Source organism: Miscanthus floridulus, chromosome 14 (genome assembly GCF_019320115.1).
Source record: "Miscanthus floridulus cultivar M001 chromosome 14, ASM1932011v1, whole genome shotgun sequence".
NCBI lineage: Eukaryota > Viridiplantae > Streptophyta > Magnoliopsida > Poales > Poaceae > Miscanthus > Miscanthus floridulus.
This window is the reverse complement of record NC_089593.1, coordinates 92,212,067-92,227,116: the sequence shown is the minus strand read 5'-3', so window position 1 is coordinate 92,227,116 and position 15,050 is coordinate 92,212,067. Positions and strand designations below refer to the sequence as shown.

General features: G+C 48.6%; 1 non-coding gene and 1 pseudogene across 1 annotated transcript; one reads left to right on the top strand and one right to left on the bottom strand.

The window, feature by feature from the left end:
- Window positions 1-815: 815 nt before the first annotated feature.
- On the bottom strand, window positions 816-954 carry LOC136506304 (small nucleolar RNA Z247). The gene has a single exon (XR_010771519.1). It is a non-coding gene; the product is annotated as a small nucleolar RNA Z247 (small nucleolar RNA).
- Window positions 955-10,783: 9,829 nt separating this feature from the next.
- LOC136505389 (thaumatin-like protein) lies at window positions 10,784-11,313 on the top strand (annotated as a pseudogene).
- The last annotated feature ends 3,737 nt before the right edge of the window (window positions 11,314-15,050 follow it).

Sequence of the window (15,050 nt, the reverse complement as noted above, 5' to 3'; positions counted from 1 at the left end):
CATGCCTTGTTGGCAAGCGTCACATACAGTGTTTTTATTCGACTCAGGAACAAATGAAATACAATTCTTGCTAAGGACTTGCTGAACTACGACAGATGACCAAGACGACTGTGCCAGCTAGACGATGAAGTTTTGATGGCGCCAAACATCACTTTATTTGAGGAAGACCTAGGCTTCAACGGGTAGAGGCCCCCTTTGCAATTCCCTCTAAGGAGCATTGTCTTCATTGCCTGGTCCTTAATCAAAAAATAATTCAGATGGTATTCAATAAAAGCATGATGTAAGATGATGAACAGAAGCAAGATTTTTGTTGGCTTCAGGAACATAAAGAACATTGTTTAGGGCAAAGTTGCGAGTTAGGGTATGAATGAAACTTCGGCTAATTTGGTTGATTCGCATACCTGCACCATTAGCAGTGTGCACCTAATCGGTGCCATGGTATTTCTCCCTCATGGTGAGTTTCTCTAGCTCACTGGTGACCTGATTGGAAGCACTGGTATCGGTGTACCAATTTATGTCGATGCCGTATGAGGTCGTGGCAGAGGATACATACCGCTGCTCCGGAGGACCGGTGAAGGAAGCGTCAAAACGCTTATAGCACCGCAGCACCATATGGCCCTCCTTGCCACAGAGCTGGCAAGTAGGGCGGTTGACGTTGTTCTGTTGGGGACGGCCGCCGGAGTTGTTGTTGTTGCCATGTCCATGACCGTGGCCACAACCACGTCCTCCTCCGCCGCGGTTGAAGCCCCCACGGCCTCCACGAGTGGCAGCGTTGGCCGAAGACCTGGAGCCGCCATGCAGGAGATTGATGCGTTGCTCCCAGCTTATTAGCTGGGTGTAGAGTTCCCCGAGCATCAGTGGCTCCACGCGCGCTGAAACGGAGGAGACGATTGGATTGTAATCCATGTCAAGACCTGCAAGAATGTACGATGCAAGTTCTTCATCCTCCAGCTTCTTCCCCGCTGCTGCCATATCATCAGCGAGGGACTTCATCTTTCCGAAAAACTCGGCGATGGTTGAAGATCCTTTCTGCATAGTGGCCAATGCCATGCGCGTATTGATGACACGGCCGCGAGATTGCGACGTGGTCATATCTTGGATTGCCTTCCACACTTCAGTAGCAGTGGTACAGGTGGAGACCTGCACCATGACCTCCCTGGAGACCGACGAGATGAGGTAGTTGACGATCTGTTGATCCTTGGCGGCCCAAGCTTCATACTCGGGATTGGAAATCAACTCGTCAGGCTTCTCGGCGGACTTGGGAATCTTCTTCGGTGGTGCCACCGTCTCAGGATTGAGATAGTGAGCGATCTGCGCGCCGCACAGAGCCGAGAGCACTTGCATCTTCCGTAGGGGATAATTGTTTTTGGCTAGCTTCTCGGTGACTGGGCAGCCTATCAGGGAGAACAATGCAGACTGCACGGAGGAAGAAGCCATTGGCACGTTTCTGGAAGAGACAGGCTCGGATTACCATGTCAAAGTGGGTAGAACGTGATGCCTTCTCAGGCTCATGGCTCCGTGTTAATATAAGCCACTACAGGAAATAGATCCTTTGCCGAGTGCAACTTTCTTTGCCGAGGGCTAAAAGTCAGGCACTCGGCAAAGAGCTATTTTGCCGAGTGCCGCACTCGGCAACGATATACACTCGGCAAAGAAGGCTTTGCCGAGTGTCAGGCACTCGGCAAACCCTGGTGCTCGGCAAAAAGCGGCGTCAGGTAACGGCCGCCACCAACCATCCAGGTTTGCCGAGTGCCAGCGGGTAGGCACTCGGCAAACCACTTCTTTGCCGAGTGCCAGACCCTGACACTCGGCAAAGAATAACGACAAACTATTTTTTTCCCACTTTTAAACTCCAAAATTTTTCTCGAGTCCTCCTACAGTACGTGAGACTCCATGTTAAAATTTGGTACATTTTTATGGCTTTTTGCTATATTTAGTTAATTTATTTCATTTAATTGAATTTTTTCGGAAAATGCAAACTTAAACTGCATGTGCATCGAATAATGGAATTCAATGATTCAAAAAATGATATTCATGGTATTGAGTGTAGTGTGAGGCCGTATCCAGGAACGGACCCGAAATTTCGAACATCTTGTTCACGAAACATGACCACGAACTTGCGGATGAATTGTTTTTAAATTCTATAAAATGGAAACGAAGTCCGAAAATCATGAAACTTGTCGAGATGTCATGATATCATATGTGGAGGATTTGATAAAAATTTGAGAAGGTTTGGTGCACGTTATCACGTACGATGCTTACAAACCAGGACATCTCCACTCGGCAAAGTGGTATTTTTTTTAAAAAAATACGATGCATTGCGGATTAGGGTTTAGATTTAAAAAAAAGGAAAACACGTTTGTCGAGTGCCCCGATCTGGCACTCGGCAAACCGACAGCCCTAGTCCTTTGCCGAGTGCTAGATCGAGGCACTCGCCAAACAGCACATCCACACTCAAACCGGCCAACTGTTACCTCCCTCCCACACATGCACACAAGCACACACGTGCGCCGCTATCCCGCCCCGCCCTGCATCGGCCGGATCGCCGTCCTGTCCCGCCCCGCGCACGCCCCGCCCGCGCACGGCGGCGCGCCCCCGCCGGCGTGCCCCCACCGCCGTCACCCGCCCTGCCCGCTGACGCGCCCCCATCGCCCCACCCCGCCGACGCGCCCCCGCTGCTCCGTCGCCCGCGCACGGTGGTGCGCCCCCGCCGGTGTGCCCCCACCGCCTTCGCTCGCCGGCCCGCCCACACCGGCGCACCTCCGCCCGCCACCCCACGCCCGCCGCTCCGACCCCGTGGCTCGCACTCCGGCCCACGGCAGCGCCGCCTCGGCCCTCTCGGTGCAACCCCGGCCGTCCTCGGCGCGCCCCCGACCGCCGTAGCCATCCTCTCCCTGGCGCGCCTCGGCCGACCCCGACGCCCCTATGCCCTCCCAACCCCCGACACAATAGGTGAGTAGTAGAGTAGCAGTGGTAGTATGTTTTAGTAGAAGTAGAGTTCGGTAGAGTAGTAGTAGTAGGTGGTTGCGGTGGTGGTAGTAGTAGTACAGTAGGTGGTTGTGGTGGTAGTAGTAGTAATAGGTGGTGGTGGTGGTTGTACTAGTAGAAGAGTAGAGTGGTGGTGGTGGTGGATGAATGTGACTTGGCAATGATATGTTGAATTGAATGCATATGTATATGTGGTTGTCGGCCATCGTGCCATTTGTTTTTTTGTAGGTTTTGGATACCTCACCGTGCAGGGGAGGTTCTGCCAAAATTTTGAACTGAGATAGTATTTTGTTCTTTTTTTTGCAGAGAAGAGCCGTCGTAGCCGAGCCGGAGTATCTCGGCGACCTTGATCGTCTTCCTCACTGCTGCGGGTCTGCCTGCACCGCGTCGCCTCGCCACTGCACTGACCCGCCACGGCCCTGCTAGCCTGACTCCACCGCCACCCTAGGTATAACCCCTCTTTCCATATCATGGTCGTAGATCGCGTAACCTAGTTAGGCGTCTCCCGTTCGAAAGAGATACGGTTGGAGGTATGCAGATCTTTACATATCTTCGACCGTATCTATTTTGGATTGTCCATGTTTTTTGGACAGCCCGCGGATGCATAGATAGGTTAGTTTTCATGGTCTGTTCCAATCCGAGATAGAGTTTTGGCATCACCTCCCTGTTGTTCTCCGGATACGCACTCTTCTTTGGCAGGACGTGTATCTGGAGAACAGCGGGGAGGTGTTGCCGAAATTCTATCTTGGATAGGAGTAGAGCATGGAGACTAACCTCATCTACGCATCCGCGGGTGGGATTAGGACCTATCCTCACCTATTAGTGGATGGATGACCGTCAGTGGATGTACACGGGCCGGAGAAGTCAGAGTGATTACACGAATGAATGGATGAACAAGACCAATGCTTTCTTGAACAGTGCATTTGGCAAGGCTGCTAAAGGACATTGCCTAGTTTTGTGTCCCTGCAGCAAATGTGGAAACAAGGAGAAGGGTAAACAAGGTGGAAATGGGTAAACATCTTGTGAAGAATGGATTTACGCTGGACTACACCCGGTGGGTCCACCATAGTGAAGCCCATCGTATGAGAGAGGAGGTGGTGAGACCATGGGTGGAGGCTTTTGATGCTGATACCGGGGTAGCAGACATGTTAGATGACTTTCAGCAAGGAAAGTTCGATGAGGGACATGAGAAGGAGATGGAGGCAGCCGCACAGGCGTTCTACGACATGATGGACTTGGCATAGAAACCCCTTCACGATCAGTCAACGGTGTCTCAGCTGGATGCCATTGGACGCTTAATGGGTTGAAGTTCGAGTTAAACTTGAGTCAAGAAGGCTTCGATAAGATGTTGGCTATGATTGGCACCCTGCTTCCGGAGGGCCACATTCTGCCAAAGAGCATGTATGAGTCACAGAAACTCCTTCGTGCACTTAAGATGCCGTATGAGCAGATACATGCTTGTCTGAAGGGGTGCGTCCTATTTAGGAAAGAACACGAGCATGCAAAGTTCTGTCCAAAGTGTAAATCCTCTAGGTACCTGGAGGTAGAATCTGATGATGGCTAGAAGAGGCAACTTACGATCCCCATGAAAATCCTATGGTACCTTCCATTCCTACCGAGGATCCAATGGCTATACATGACCGAGGAATCCGCGAAACAGATGACATGGCACAAAAATGGCAAACGGTACAATCCTTACAAGATGGTAGATCCATCCGATGGTGAAGCTTGGATCCGCTTTAATGACAAACATCATGACAAAGCAGATGAGGCTCGTGATGTACATGTCGCGCTGGCAACAGATGGGTTCAATCCTCATGGAATGATGGCTGCCCCATACACATGTTGGCCCGTCTTCGTTATCCCCCTTAATCTCCCCCCCGGTGTCTCCTTTCAATGACATAACGTATTCTTATCGTTGATAATTCCTGGACACCTAGGGAGTAATATGGGTGTGTTTATGGAGCCCGTGTTTGATGAATTGGTCCGTGCTTGGGACGAAGGGGTATGGACATACGATCGAGCTACAAAGACAACCTTCAAAATGCACGTTTGGTACCACTACTCCCTGCATGACTTCCTGGCATATGGGATATTCTGCGCCTAGTGTGTTCACGGGAAGTTCCCATGCCCAATATGCAAGGAAGGTGTGAGGTTCATTTGGTTGCAGAAGGGTGGCAAGTATTCGTTGTTCGACAGACATCGTCAATTCCTACCTCTTGACCATCCATTCAGACAAGACATCAAGAACTTTACGAAAGGTGTCAAAGTGACAAACCCTGCACCACGGATGATGACTGGTGCCGAGGTTCATGCTCAGATAAATGCTCTCGTGCCCAATGAAGAAGGTGGTTTTATGGGATATGGTGAGCAACATGTGGACTCATATCTCGGGCATGACGAGGCTCCCCTATTTCAATGACCTTCTTCTGCCACATAACATTGATGTAATGCACACTGAAAAGAATGTCACTGAGGCACTTTGGGCAATACTCATGGACACTGAAAAGTCTAAGGACAACCCTAAGGCTAGAGTGACCTGGCAACATTGTGCGATAGACCAAATCAAGAGATGCAGCCTCCTAGTCGTGGCAAGACCTAGAGAAGGCCTAAGGCCGATTTTGTCTTGAAAAAGGACCAAAGGAGGGAAGTACTTGAATGGATCCAGATGCTAATGTTCCCTGATGGGTATGCAGTGAATCTAAAGAGGGGAATGAACTTAGGCACTCTGCGAGTCAACGGGATGAAGAGTCATGACTACCGCATATGGATTGAGCGGCTTCTTCCGGCGATGGTTCGAGGCTATGTCCCAGAGCATGTCTGGCAAGTGCTGGCAGAGTTGAGCTACTTATTCCGCTAGCTTTGTGCCAAGGAGCTCTCTCGGACCATCATTGATGACTTGGAAAAAGCGGCACCTGTGTTGCTCTGTAAGTTGGAGAAGATCTTTCCACCCGGCTTCTTCTTGCCAATGTAGCATTTGATTGTGCACCTCCCATATGAGGCACGGATGGGGGGGGGGGAACATGCAGGACTGTTGGTGCTATCCAATCGAGAGATGTCTGAAGACTCTTCGCAAAAAATATAGAAATAAAGCCAAAATTGAGGCTTTCATTGCAGAGGCATACATTCTAGAGGAGGTGTCGAACTTCACAGAGAAATACTACACAGAGAAGCTTCCTAGCATTTATAATCCACCCCCTCGTTACAATGCTGACGAAAATGAATCGAACCTCAGCCTTTTCCAAGGGCAACTCGGAAGCGCAAGTGCATCGACCACTAAGCAATTGAAAAATGAAGAGTGGCGCAGTATCATGCTATATGTGTTGACCAACCTTGTCGAGGTGCAACCGTTCATTGGGTAAGTTCTGAACGAACTTGTTTTATTTCGTCGTATGTCCTTGTTTCTTTGTCCAACCCCTTGTTTCTCGTTGGTACAGAGAATTTCTTTCTCAATCCTGGCATGGATCAAGGCAACCTACCCTGCAAGAAAATGATACCCTTCTTTCATAGGGTGCGGGACCAGAGATCCCTGATTTCATTTGTTGGTTCAAACAGAAAGCCCAAACTGATGCGCCTATAAGTGACGAGCTGAGACAGGTTGCAAACGGCTGTGCCGTTAGGGTCTAGTCATTTACCGGTTATAACGTGAATGGATATCGTTTTCACACAGCAAGCTACGAGCAGAGTCGGCCCAATCAAAAAACCACAAACAACGGAGTTGTTACGCCCGGCACTGATTAACTCTACTATTATGGAAGAATTGAAGAAATCTACGAACTATCATTCTATGGTTCCAAACCTCTTACTCTTGTCATATTCAAATGCCACTGGTTTCATCCTAGAGTAACGAGACGGACCCCTAAGCTTGGGCTAGTCGAGATTCGACAGGATTCCGTCTATCCAGGAAAAGATGTCTACATTGTGGCTCAACAGGCCGTCCAGGTTTATTATACGTCATACGTGTGCAAAGACGCCGAACATCTTAAGGGTTGGTCTATTGTGCACAAGGTATCGCCCCACGGTAAACTACCTGTCCCAAACGATGAAGATTACAACTTCAACCCAAACACATATGATGGAGAGTTCTATCAAGAAGAGGGGCTACAAGGGAGGTTTGACATAGACTTAACCGAAGAGATAGGAATGGAAGTAGACAATGAAAGCGATGATGACGAGGACGCTGGAGACGAGGTGCGAAATCTAAAGGACATACAAATGCTTGAGCGATTATGTTTAGGCAATGACAATGAAGACAACATTCCTCCTTCGGATAGTGTTGATGAGTTGGACAATGTTGATAGTGATGAAAAGACCTATGATCCAGCTAATCTCAACCATGAAGATTATTTCTAATACATGTAATACTATGTGTTTTTGTAATTATGTTTTGTTCATTTTTGCATATATTTCAAATACATGTATTACTATGTTTTTTGTAATTATGTTTTGTTCATTTTTGCACCTATTTCTAATTACGTCTTGTTTTTCTTTTTTATTGCAGGTGATTGAACAAATATGGCGGGCGACCGTCATAGGTCCGTGAACTCGATTTACCAAAGACCACGCCGGCTGTAGGAGGAGGCGGAGGGATCGGACAGGAGGAGGAGGAGGAGGAGGAGGACCACCAGTCGCAGGAGGGGGTCATCTCCTCCCACGCCACGTGAGGAGGAGCTGGAGGAGGAGGTGGCGCCCGTGGACGAGTCAAAAGAGGAGCTGGTTCAGCAGACAGACGAGGAGGAGGGGCCGCACGAGGACGAGTCTCCTCCCACGCCGTGGGAGGCGGCAGGCACGGGTGCCGCTTCCTCCGACTCCTCTTCAAGTGTCTACTTGCGAGGTCCTGCGAGCCTCCCATAGGGTCCGCTTCCTCACTAACGCCCAGTGATTCTCCCCGAAGGGCAAAAGTAAGTAACTTTATATGTTATCACCACTACTTCATATGATATGATGGAAAAAACTAATAATTTTTCTTAATCACTTGTGCAGGAACTGGGTGGTTGTGTCGGGTGGTAGTGCACGGCTAGTCAACGGCATCCTGGGTCTTCTGTGCACGCAACACTTTCCTGGCATTGTCACGTGCGCATTGAAGACGGAGCCAGCTTACTCGTTTGACCAGTACACCGTTGCCCCCGATGCGGAGTACCCCAACAAGGCGGCGCGGGTGAAGGCAGAGTTTTGGGTAAGTCTCCCTCGCACAACTTTTCTTGAAATAATGAATGGATACATCGCTTTTGTATGCAGACTTATTACAGATGCGAGGAGGAATTTGAGGCTAGGGCGGAGCAGGTGACTACCAAAGCCTATAAAAAACTCGTCACCGACATGCATCACGAGGTGCACATCCAGGCCATCGTAACCTACCACGGGTCGAAGCTTGGAGAGAGGAAAACCAAGAAAGACGCAAGAGAGATGCAGCTGACCCGGGAGCAGTACCTTGAGGTAAATGAAGAACATCAATATTGATTCATTTTGAGAATAAGTTGGTTTAATTTGATCTTCTTATATGTCCAATACTTGATGACATGTAGATGATTCCCTGGTGGTGCCAAGCATATCCCGAGTGCTGGGCGATGATGGTGGAGAGGTGGTTCACAGAGGAGTACCTTAAGATGCACAGGGATGCCCGGGACCGTCGTTTGCAGATGCAAGGTCCAGCACACCATCAAGGCAGCCGCAGCCTGGCCGGATACAAACAAGCATGGGTACACGAATTCATTTATCTATTATGACGCTCAGTTCTACCTGATTTCTAATCATCGTGTTGTCTTTCTTGCAGTCGGTGTCACATAGTGGCCAGGCTTGCTCGGACTTCTAGGCATGGTGTATGGCCCACAAGGGCAAGGCGACGTCCGACGTCTCCTTCAACCTGGAGGACCCGCCCGAGGCATACACGAACCCGAGCGTCCACTCCCACATCAGTGAGTACACGGAGGTGGCGAGGTCGCTCCATGGGCTAGACCACGATCCGAGCACCCAGGACTTCGATGGAGAGGCGGGGCAAGGCAAGAAGCATGGGTGGTTCTGGCTTGGTGACGGCATCATCGACACGGCCTCTACTCCCTCTCTCTCCTAGATCCGAGCACGAAGCACGAGCGAGAGTCCGGCCATTCGCACATGGCGGACCGCTGCACAGCACTAGGTCGACGCACTTGAGGTTATTCCTGTTTTACTCATCATACATTGATTTTTACACACCTTAATTAGCTTTGCATTACTGAAATATTGGAGTGAAATATTGCAGGCCTGACTGGAACAAGAAATGAGGCAACGTCAGGAGCTGGAGGCTGGGCAGCAGAGGATGGCAGCCTAGCTGGAGGCCGAACGGGCCGAGCGGTAGGCCCAGGCGCAGAGGCTGACGGACATTACGGAGTTCCTACAAGGGCTTGGGCAACGTGTGGGCTTCTCTCTGCCAGCTGGGCTGTTGGTTCCACCTTCGCCTCCGCGTCCTGCAGCTACAGCTACTCCTGTGAGTATGAAAGTTTTTTACTTTCGCTTGTGCTTTGCTTGTATGGCCTATACCTTCCTAGATTAGCTATCCAAATAATCTTGTCTCACATGCAATCTTTTCTCCTTTGTGCGGTCTTCATCTGACGATGGTTCGAATAATCCACCTCATGCACCTCCGAATGATGGAGCTGAGCCTTCACCACAGTCGCAGTGGCCGAGATGAGTGCACGTTGTATTTTTTTTCATTTGTTGTTCACTTGGTGATGGACTTGTGATGCACTTGTGGACTTTGATGGACTTGTGATGGACTTGTGGATTTATTTGGATGGACTTGAGCACTTATTATTATATATGTGATATATATTGTGATGGATGTGATATGTGCGGATGGATGTGTGGATGGATGAGATATATATGTGATGGATGAGATATATATGTGATATATGTTTGTATGAATTTATTTGTCACGATAGAATGTAAAAAAAATTAAAAATTGCCGTTTTGGGTCACTTTGCCGAGTGTTGCACTTGGCAAAGGACCCCGTTGCCGGGTGCCATGGTCACAGCACTCGGCAAAGCTGGAAAAATGGACACTCGGAAAACTATTTTTCCAGCTTTGCCGGGTGCCATGATCATGGTACTGGGCAAATCTTTTTTTTTTAAAAAAAATCAAACTTTGCCGAGTGCCGGCCAGAGGGCACTCGGCAAAGAATTTTTTTTTAAAAAAAATTCAAACTTTGTCGAGCGCCGGCCAGGGGGCACTCGGCAAAGAATTTTTAGAAAAAAAAATAAAACAACTTTGCCAAGGGCCGGATAGAGGGCACTCGGCAAAGAATTTTTTTTTAAAAAAAAATAAAAAATCTTTGCCGAGTGCCGGCAGGGTTGGCACTCGGCAAAGCGACCGTCAATAGGGTCGGCGCCGTGACGGTCGTTTTTCTTTGCCGAGTGCCCCCGGAGCTCTCGGCAAAGCCTTTGCCGATTGCCCGATAAAAGACACTTGACAAAGAGGGCTTTGCCGATCAATTTTTTGCCGTGTGTTCTTTGCCGAGTACCACACTCGGCAAAGACTTTGCCGAGTGCAATTTGGCCTTTGCCGAGTGCCTCAGGCACTCCGTAAAGAACCTGAATCCAGTAGTGAGCCAGGAAGAGCCCATAGCATGGCGTTACAACTTGCACAACAAGATCATCTATCTCATCTCTATCCTATCCGACTTACAATAAAAGAATACAACAAACTAACAAACTAGGAGCTACCCTAATGGAGCCGTATCTTGATCTGACTTGAGAAGCAATCCACGTCGGTACAACACCAACAACCGCAGGACCAGATATTGAAACAAGGACCAGTACCAATGGCCTCCGAGGCCACCTGGTCGGTCCTCTTCCTCCTCGCCGCCGTGGTCGGTTGTGCCAGCGCGGCCACCTTCACCATCAAGAACAACTGCGCCTACACAGTGTGGTCAGCGGCGACCCCTGTCGCTGGCGGCGCGCAGGTGAATCCGGGGCAGATGTGGACCATCAACGTGCCCGCCGGCACCAAGTCCGGTAGGGTCTGGGGCCGCACCGGCTGCTCGTTCAACAGCGGCGGCCGTGGGCACTGCCAGACAGGCGACTACGGCGGTGCCCTCTCCTGCACCCTGTCCGGGCAGCCGTCCTTGACGCTGGCCGAGTTCACCATCGGCTACACCAACGGCGCCAACGACTACTACGACATCTCGGTGATTGACGGCTACAACCTGCCCATGGACTTCTCCTGCAGCACCGGCGTGAACCTGCACTGCGGTGGCCCTCGCTGCCCAGACGCGTACCTCTACCTAACCGATGAGACGAAGACCCATATGGCTGCCGCGGCAACAACTACAAGGTGACGTTCTGCCCGTGAGTGGGACGGAAGGGACGGCACGGTGGCCTAGTGCTGCGTATTGGCTGCCATAAACGTTTATATGGACGGGTGGGAAATATATAATAAGTTGATGAATAAGATATGATCGTGAATCGTCCACCCGCATGTATGTAACGTATATATACATGCATGATATACATACTTTCTTTTGTGAAACTTCAATACAATAAATAGTTAAAACATCTTCCACAAATAGGAAGCATGCACAAATGTTCGGGATCTCTTTTGTAGGGAAAATGGTAATAAATTTGCAAATAATTGTTTTGTAGATCAATAGGGTGCAAGACGTGACTTGGATGAAGACGACATGATGATCCCACGATCAACACCATAAGCAAAACCCTAGAAGCACAAGAGAAGACAAAAGATATCAAGCAAAGTCCAAGCACGAGCATGAGAACCAAGCCGGACGCAAGATCACGAAGAAACGAGCTCGACAGAGGTGACCGGACGTGGCCCTATGAGGACCGGACGCGTCCAATCAGTTGCTCGGCAACAGCAGGCGTCAGCAGCTGTGACCGGACGCTGAGCGAAGCAGTGACCAGACGCACAGATGACACTGTTCTTCGTCACGGCAATGTTTTCAGCGCGACCGAACACAGCGGCACTGGGTGACCGGACGCACGAAGTGCAGTGTCCGATCAAGACCAGAGAGGTTTCTGAGCGGCGCCAGCGCGACTGGACGCGTCCGGTCGATGATGATCGGACTCGGCCCAAAGTCCGATCAACGTACGCGCTACAACGGTCGGGTCGACCGAACGCGTCCGGTCAGCACGACAGCAGCGTCCGGTCAGTAGGAGAAACCTGGGTTTCGCCCCCAACGACTACTTTCTCTATGGGGCTTATAAATTGACCCCCCCCAATCGGCATTTGAGATGTGGAGAGCTGAGGAACATACCAAGGGTGTTGATATACCATTTTAGTGATCTCCACTTGCATAATGCTTAGTGATTCATTTGGTGATTAGCGTAGGTGCTTTTGTGAAGTGCTTAGGTTGATTAGACCACCGCTTATGCGCTTACTCTAGGTTTAGGCCTATTGTTTAGTGAGGGCTGCACACCTCTTATCACTCGGTGCTTGCGCGCACCATTAGTGTACATCAGAGGGGCTTGTAGTCTTGCGAGATCACATGAACCGTGTTTGTAGTGTGGCCGCCACCGTGTACCAAAGGAAACAAGGGCCGCGGCGGTTCGGCTGGAAGCTTGATAGTGAAGACGGCGGGGGTGCGGTCCGATAGAGGATTGCCGAAAGGCACACCGGAGACCCACTTGCACGTGGGGAAGGCCCAGGGCTATCCACGAAGTTACCCAACCAGGAGCTTGGCCCTTCCGAGGGATTGCTTGCAAGGGGCTCCAACGAGGACTAGGGAGAAGCTTGAGTGCTTCTCGATACCTCGGTAAAAATACTGGAGTCATCGACGGGAGTTTACATCTCTACCTCATCTTTACCTTCCGCATTCACATTGCTACCTTGGTTGATTGCTTTACTTTCCTAGCTTAGTTGACAGGATTGGAACCTAGGTTGCATAACTCATTTGCGGTAGAGATAGCAACACACCTAGCAAAACCGTAGTTGCACATCTAGATATATTACTTTCTTGCATAGGTTTTGACTAGGTGGAATTAGAGGCCATAGTTTAGAGTTAGAGTTTTAAGTTGCCTAATTCACCCCCCTCTTAGGCGTCACGGTCCCTTACAAGTGGTATCAGAGCCGGTTGGCTTAATTTGGACCATTGGCTTCACCGCAGTTGAGCCGACGCTATTTAGAGTGGTTGGGATGGATACCTCTAGGCCTCCGCACTTTGACGGCACTAACTTCCCCTACTATAAACCTAGAATGGCTTGTCATGTTGAGGCGGTAGATTTGGGTGTTTGGAGAGTCACTCGTGTTGGGATGAAACCCATTAAGAATCCTGATAAACCCACGAAGAGTGAAGAAAAAGAAATTCACTTCAATGCTATAGCTAAAAATTGCTTGTTTGAATCTTTTAGTATGGATGTGTTTAACCAAGTGTTCACTTTAAATATGGAACATGAAATTTGGTTAAAACTCCAAGAGCTCCATGACGACACAACTAATGTCCGTGAGCAAAAACATTGTCTAGCTAAACAAAATTATGATTCCTTTAAAATGAATGATGATGAGTTTGTTCATGATATGTATTCTCGTTTGAATCTAATTATCAATGAGCTCCATTCAATAGGATTAACGAAGCTAGATGATGCGGACATCGTGAGGAAGATCATCTCCGTGCTACCACAAAACAAATATGCAAGCATCATCACCATTCTTCACAACATGGAGGACTTGAGCACCATGACCCAGGCCATAGTCATTGGCAAGATAGTGGTATTTGAAATATCACGGAAGATGGGTCAAGAAGAAGCCTCGTCATCAAGCAAAGGCAAAGCTCTCGCATGTAGTGAGAAAAAGAAGATGAAGGGCAAGCAAGTTGAGACAAGCTCAAGCTCAAGCTCCTCAAGTGAAGCTGAAGAAGAAGATGAGAATGATGATGATGATGATGATTCAAGTGATGATGATCAATCTTCCTCCTCCACCTCGGACCTTGATGAAGAATCAATCGAACTTATCAACAAGGTGGAGAAGATGATCCAAAGGCTCAATGTCAAGGGTGTGCCCATCCAAATTCAAAATTTTATCTTCACCAATCAAAGAAATGAGCAAAGAAAGAAAGGATGCTATGGATGCAGTGAGTTGGGGCACTTTGTGGAAGTTTGTCCAAACAAGCCCACACCAAGACAAAGAAGAAGGTGTGCAAGGACAAAGCCCTCACATCAATAAGGTCATGGGACGATACTTCAAGTGATGAAGAAGACCACCACAAGAGGCGCGGACACAAGCACTCATCATCAAGCAACTCAGGTGTGTGCCTTATGGCATGAGGTAACAAAAAGTCTGTCCCTAGTGATAGTGACAATGATAGTGATAGTGATGACGAGCTACCTTCTTATGATGAAATTGTGCAAGAAAATCTTAACTTTGCTAAAGTTTGCACTAGTCAACAAAAAAGCTTGAAAAATTAAAAGAAAAACTAGATAGCTCACAACAAGCTTATGCTACTTTGCTTGAACAATGTGAAACTTTTGCCAATCTTAATATGGAGCTATCTACTAAAATTGAGCAACTTGAGACTAGTGCAAACACAAATAATTGCACAATCAATGATGAGCAACATGTAAAGAAAAATAAAAAATTAAAGGAAAAGTTAGCTAGCTCACAAGATGCTTATAAATGTTTGCTCGCAAAAATAGAAATCATGTGCAAATAATGTGATGAGCTAACTAATAAAGTTGTAAATCTTGAAGCCATTAGTACAACCCCCATCGAGGCACCTAAAAAGAAAAGTTCAATTTTTGACATGCCTAAAAAGGATGACTCTACTTCTTGTAATGATTTATGTTTAGACTCATCCTTGTGCAACCAAGTTTGTATTGAGAAAGTTGTTGTAGAAACATGCAACCAAGAGGTCGCAATGGAGAATGAACAACTCAAGCAAGAAGTGGCTCGCCTAACCAAGGACTTGACTCAAGTGAAAGGCAAGACGGAGCAAGCCCAACTTCATCAAGATAACACCATCAAGGGAATGAAGAAGCTTGATGAAGGACAAACCATGGTTTGCTACGTATGCCACAAGGAAGACCACAAGTCCTATGAGTGCAAAGTGAAGAATGGGGGAGGAGAAAAGAATAAAGATA